The sequence below is a fragment of the Malaclemys terrapin genome, chromosome 15 (assembly GCF_027887155.1).
Source record: "Malaclemys terrapin pileata isolate rMalTer1 chromosome 15, rMalTer1.hap1, whole genome shotgun sequence".
Lineage (NCBI taxonomy): Eukaryota > Metazoa > Chordata > Testudines > Emydidae > Malaclemys > Malaclemys terrapin.
The window spans coordinates 13,960,417-13,966,486 of record NC_071519.1 but is presented as its reverse complement, the minus strand read 5'-3'; the positions used below and the strand labels follow the sequence as shown (position 1 = coordinate 13,966,486).

Here is a 6,070-nt window from a genome sequence, read left to right as displayed (position 1 = left end):
GGGGAAGCAGCTGTAAAATTTTCAAAGTCCCCGTTCGGCCACCAGGTCAACCCGCTGAATCTATTGGGTTGACCTGGCGGCCGGTTTCCTTTCCGGCCACCAGGTCAACCCAATGGATTCAACGGGTTGACCTGGTGGCCGGTTTGCTTTCCGGCCCGGGCGTCACCCCACTCCGAGGGCAGAGCGGCAGTGGTCTTGAGGACCACAGAGGGGGGGCTTAATAGTCGAGACGGAGCCGGTCCGGGGGAGGCTTAATAGTCGTCCCCCGAGGACTCCGGGGGCAGGCTTAATAGTCGTTCCAGGAGAGGCTTAATAGTCGTCCCCCCGAGTACTCCGGGGGCAGGCTTAATAGCCATTCCCCAGGCGGTCCGGCGGAGGCTTAAGAGTCGTGCTTAGCGGCCACCAGGTCAACCCGCGGAATCTACTGGGTTGACCTGGTGGCCGCTTTGCTTTCCGGCCCGGGCGTCACCCCACTCCGAGGGCAGAGCGGCAGTGGTCTTGAGGACCACAGAGGGGGGGCTTAATAGTCGAGACGGAGCCGGTCCGGGGGAGGCTTAATAGTCGTCCCCCGAGGACTCCGGGGGCAGGCTTAATAGCCATTCCCCAGGCGGTCCGGCGGAGGCTTAAGAGTCGTGCTTAACGGCCACCAGGTCAACCCGCGGAATCTACTGGGTTGACCTGGCGGCCGGTTTGCTTTCCGGCCACCAGGTCAACCCATTGGATTCGACGGGTTGACCTGGTGGCCGCTTTGCTTTCCGGCCCGGGTGTCACCCCACTCCGAGGGCAGCGCGGCAGTGGTCTTGACGACCACAGAGGGGGGGCTTAATAGTCGAGACGGAGCCGGTCCGGGAGAGGCTTAATCGTCATCCCCCGACAGTGTGTGTGTGGGGGGGAGGCTTAGCAGTCTTCCCCCCAGGCTGGGTGGGGGCCTGGCGGGAGGCGTCGCAGTCTTCCCCCGGGCGGTCCGGTGGGGGAGGCTTAGCAGTCGTCCTCAGGGTGGTCCGGGGGTGGGGGGAGGCCTCACAGTCGTCCCTGGGAGAGCCGGGTCGGCGGCGGTGGCGGGTGTCAGGCTTTACATCCAGCCTCCGGAGGGTGAGCGTCCTCGGACGCGCTGCAGCTGCCGCAGAGAGGCGGCCTCTGAGGCAGGGAGCGGGGCACCGAGGCTGGGGAGTGGGGAGCAGGAGCCGTGGGGTGGGGGGCGTTCAGGACAACAGGTCAAGCCCCGGGTAGCGGCTGTCAAATGTTCAAAGTCCCCACCGGGACAACAGGTCAACCCCAGGGGAAGCAGCTGTAAAATTTTCAAAGTCCCCGTTCGGCCACCAGGTCAACCCGCTGAATCTATTGGGTTGACCTGGCGGCCGGTTTCCTTTCCGGCCACCAGGTCAACCCAATGGATTCAACGGGTTGACCTGGTGGCCGGTTTGCTTTCCGGCCCGGGCGTCACCCCACTCCGAGGGCAGAGCGGCAGTGGTCTTGAGGACCACAGAGGGGGGGCTTAATAGTCGAGACGGAGCCGGTCCGGGGGAGGCTTAATAGTCGTCCCCCGAGGACTCCGGGGGCAGGCTTAATAGTCGTTCCAGGAGAGGCTTAATAGTCGTCCCCCCGAGTACTCCGGGGGCAGGCTTAATAGCCATTCCCCAGGCGGTCCGGCGGAGGCTTAAGAGTCGTGCTTAGCGGCCACCAGGTCAACCCGCGGAATCTACTGGGTTGACCTGGCGGCCGGTTTGCTTTCCGGCCACCAGGTCAACCCATTGGATTCGACGGGTTGACCTGGTGGCCGCTTTGCTTTCCGGCCCGGGTGTCACCCCACTCCGAGGGCTGCGCGGCAGCGGTCCTGAGGACCACAGAGGGGGGGCTTAATAGTCGAGAGGGAGCAGGTCCGGGGAAGGCTTAGCAGTCTTCCCCCGGGCGGTCCGTTGGGGGAGGCTTAGCAGTCGTCCCCAGGGCGGTCCGGGGGTGGGGGGAGGCCTCACAGTCGTCCCTCGGAGAGCCGGGTCGGCGGCGGTGGCGGGCGTCAGGCTTTACGTCCAGCCTCCGGAAGGTGCGCGTCCTCGGAGGCGATGCAGGCGCCGCAAAGGGGCAGCCTCCGAGGCAGGGAGCGGAGCACCGAGGCTGGGGAGAGGGGAGCAGGAGCCGGGGGCTGGGGGGGGTGGGGTGGGGGGGGGGCGTTCAGGACAAGCGGTCAAGCCCCGGGGAGCAGCTGTCAAATGTTCCAAGTCCCCACTCGGCCACCAGGTCCACCCCAGTCTAGCAATGGGGTTGACCTGGCTGATGGCCGGTTAGTGTCAAGGTAAACTCACCGTCGTCCACAGGAGGGCAGCTCTCAGGCCGTCCGGCTGCGGCTGACTCTGGGGCGGTGCCCGGTCCCGGCAGCGAGGGGCGGGGGGGGGGCGCGGAGCGACACGGAGCTAACCGGCCCCCGGGGCCGGGGGCGCCTCCCGCGACTTTGGGGGCCGCGGGTCGTCAGTGGCGTGCAGGCCGGGCCTCTCCCGGGGGATTCGGGGGGGGGGGGGGGCGGTCCTGCGGGCCGGGCGCAGGGGGCTCGAGCGAGCCCGGGCCGGTCCGCCCCGGGGCCGGGGTCTCCGCCTGCGGCTCGGGGGGGCGCGGGTCGTCGGGGGAGGAAGCCCGGGGGAGCTGCACGCCGGCCTGCCAGGCCAGGCCAGGCCTGGCCTGGGTGGCCGCGGGGGGATTCGGGGCGGTCCCGCGAGCCGGCGGCCGGGCGCAGGGGGTCCGAGCGCGTCCGAGCGAGTCCGTCCCGGCCCCGGGGTCTCCCCCTGCGGCTCTGGGGGGCCGTGGGTCCCCGCTGGCGGAAGCCGCTGGGCGCTGGACACCCGCCGTCCGTCCCGCCTGGCCAGGCCTGGCCTGGGTGGCCGCGGGGCGGGGGATTCGGGGCGGTCCCGCGAGCCGGCGGCCGGGCGCAGGGGGTCCGAGCGCGTCCGAGCGAGTCCGTCCCGGCCCCGGGGTGTCCCCCTGCGGCTCTGGGGGCCGTGGGTCCCCGCTGGAGGAAGCCGCTGGGCGCTGGACACCCGCCGTCCGTCCCGCCTGGCCAGGCCTGGCCTGGGTGGCCGCGGGGGGATTCGGGGCGGTCCCGCGAGCCGGCGCCCGGGCGCAGGGGGTCCGAGCGAGTCCGTCCCGGGCCCGGGGCCTCCCCCTGCGGCTTTGGGGGCCGTGGGTCCCCGCTGGCGGAAGCCGCTGGGCGCTGGACACCCGCCGTCCGTCCCGCCTGGCCAGGCCTGGCCTGGGTGGCCGCGGGGCGGGGGGATTCGGGGCGGTCCTGCGGGCCGGCGGCCGGGAGGGTCCGGGCCAGTCCGCCCCATGCCCGGGGTCTCCCCCAGCGGCTTCGGTGGGTCCTCCGCGGAGGAAGCCGGGTGGGGAGCCGGACCCCAGGCGCCCAGACCCGTGACCTGCGGCCGCGACCTCCGACTCGGCAGGAGCGACGAGGGGCTTTCCGGCCCGTCCCCCCCCTCTCCTTCCTCCCCAGAAAAGGAGAGAGAGCTGGCTCGGACCGGGAAAAGCTGCCTACGGCACCTGGGATTCCCAGGCGGTCACCCATCCAAGTACTAGCCAGGCCCGGGACGGTTTACCTTCCGAGATCGGACGGGATCGGGGGCGTTCGGTCCGGTATGGCCGTAGGCACCCGGCCCCCGCGCCTCCTCGCCCGCTTTCCCCTGCCGACGCCCGGGCCTGCCGCACGGTGAGCCCCGGTCGGACTGCCCCCCTGCGGCAGGGCCCCCGTCTCTCGCGGGCCCGGTCCTTTTTTCCTTCTCGAGCTCCGGGGCCCGGGCTGGCCGCCAGAGCCCCTCCGCCCGCCCGCCCTCCCCGGCGTCGGGGAAAATATTGTCCCGGACATCCAGTGCGCCCTGATCCTGTCAGCCGGGGGGGGGGGTGGGTGGGTGGAGGGGGGGCAGTCCCTCGCTGCGGCCGGGGAGGGTGAGCCCAGGGCGGCTTGCCTGCCGTCCGAGTCCCCTCTCGGCCACCAGGTCAACCCCGAGCCGAAAGGGCTGAAAAATTTTCAGAGTCCCCTCCCGGGCACCAGGTCAACCCGTGGAATCGAACGGGTTCGCCTGCTGGCCGGTTCGCTTCCCGGCCACCAGGTCAACCCGTAGGTTTGAACGGGCACGCCCGGTGGCCGCTTTCCCGTCCGGTCACCAGGTCAACCCGGATCTCCCTCCTTCCCTGGGCGCCCCCTCCTCGGAGGCGTCAGGTTCCATTTTCTTTTTCCCCCCAGACTTCCAGGGGCCCGATCCAGTCGGCCGGGAGGCAGTCCCTCGCTGCGGCCGGGGTGGGTGAGGCCAGGGCGGCTTGCCTGCCGTCCGAGTCCCCTCTCGGCCACCAGGTCAACCCCGAGCCGAAAGGGCTGAACATTTTTCAGAGTCCCCTCCCGGGCACCAGGTCAACCCGTGGAATCGAACGGGTTCACCTGCTGGCCGGTTCGCTTCCCGGCCACCAGGTCAACCCGTAGGTTGCCGACGGGGCTAGCCAGTGGCCGGTTTGCTTTCCGGCCGCCAGGTCAACCCCTAGGTTTGAACGGGCACGCCCGGTGGCCGCTTTCCCGTCCGGTCACCAGGTCGACCCGGATCTCCCTCCTTCCCTGGGCGCCCCCTCCTCGGAGGCGTCAGGTTCCATTCTTTTTTCCAGACTTCCAGGGGCCCGATCCAGTCGGCCGGGAGGCAGTCCCTCGCTGCGGCCGGGGAGGGTGAGCCCAGGGCGGCCTGGTCCATGTCTCTAGTGGGCCCGATCCTTTTTTGGGGTGTTTTTTTTTTTTTTTCCGAGCTCCGGGGCCCGGCCCGCCCGGGCAGCCCTCCTCGGAGGCGTGGGGCGGATTTCCCCCCCCCCCCCCCCAGACTTCCAGGGGCCCGATCCTGTCGGCCGGGAGGATGTCCCTCGCTGCGGCCGGGGAGGGTGAGCCCAGGGCGGCCTGCTTGGCGGCCGGGTCCATGTCTCTAGTGGGCCCGATCCTTTTCTTCCCTTTTCCGGCTCCGGGGCCCGGGGTGGCCGGGTAGCCCTCCGCGGTGGCGTCGGCAAATTTTTTTAAAAAATCAGACTTCCGTGGGCCCGATCCTGACGGCCGGGAGGCAGTACCTCGCTGCGTCCGGGGACGGTGAGACGCTCGGCCACCGGGTCAACCCGGAGGAAGCGGGCTGGGGGAAAAAAAAAAAAAAAAAAAAGTTTTCCAAGTCTGAAAAATTTTCAAAGTCCCCTCCCGGCCACCGGGTCAACCCCTTTGGAGCGAATGGGTTGACCTGACGGCCGGTCGTCTCGCGGATGTCCGGAAGGGGTCGCCCAACGCCGTCTCGGCCGACCGAGGGAACCACGAGGTGGCGCCCGGTTCCAGTTTCGTACCGCCGAAGGCGGGGCTTTGGCTTTTTCGACCCGTCTTTCGAGGACTGTGTGCGGAGATTTGTGAGGACAGGTTTTTCAGAGCCTGTGAGAACCGGAGCTCAGCCTAGGGGATCAATCCGAGTATTGTACCCGACCCTGCCCGGCGTGGGAGGGGGGGAACGGGCACGTTTGAGGGCGGAGGCCAGCACCCACCCGGCCCTCCGCCGAGACGGCCCGCTTTTCCCGGCTCTTAGCTCACGGGCCCCGCAGCGGCCGGGAGCCGAGCTCCGAGTGTCGGCGCCCCCCCGGAGGGAGGGGGGGCCCGCTCCTCTCGCGCCCGCCGATCGATGTGGCGCTGACGTTCGCGACGGGAAGGGCCCTTCGCGGGCCGGCACCCCAACCGCGGGGCCGTCCGGTGTTCAGGCGGATCGGGACCCTCTTCCTTTTCGCGTGCACGGATCCAGGGACCGATGGGGACTTCCCTCCTCGGGGCGGCCCGGGCACGTGCCCGGCCCTCCATGCGTGGGGCCGTCTGGCCGAGATCTCCGCCGTGCGAGGTCGAGCGGTTCCGGCAGACCACCCAGGGGTCCGAAAAACCCAGGGAGCCGCGAGGCTCAGCAGGGCCAAACACGGTCGCGAGAGCGAGCAGGGGCGCGCTGCGGTCCCCCCCCCCCCCGACAGGACCACACCACGCGGCGCGGGCCGCGGGAGGTGGGTTGGCCCTCGACGTCGGTGGGACCCCCGTACC

At 70.1% G+C, this 6,070-nt stretch overlaps 1 non-coding gene across 1 annotated transcript; it reads right to left on the bottom strand.

Moving 5' to 3' along the window:
• Nucleotides 1-3,516: 3,516 nt before the first annotated feature.
• LOC128824211 (5S ribosomal RNA) lies at nt 3,517-3,635 on the bottom strand. Its single transcript, XR_008442436.1, has one exon. It is a non-coding gene; the product is annotated as a 5S ribosomal RNA (ribosomal RNA).
• Between the last annotated feature and the right edge of the window lie 2,435 nt (nt 3,636-6,070).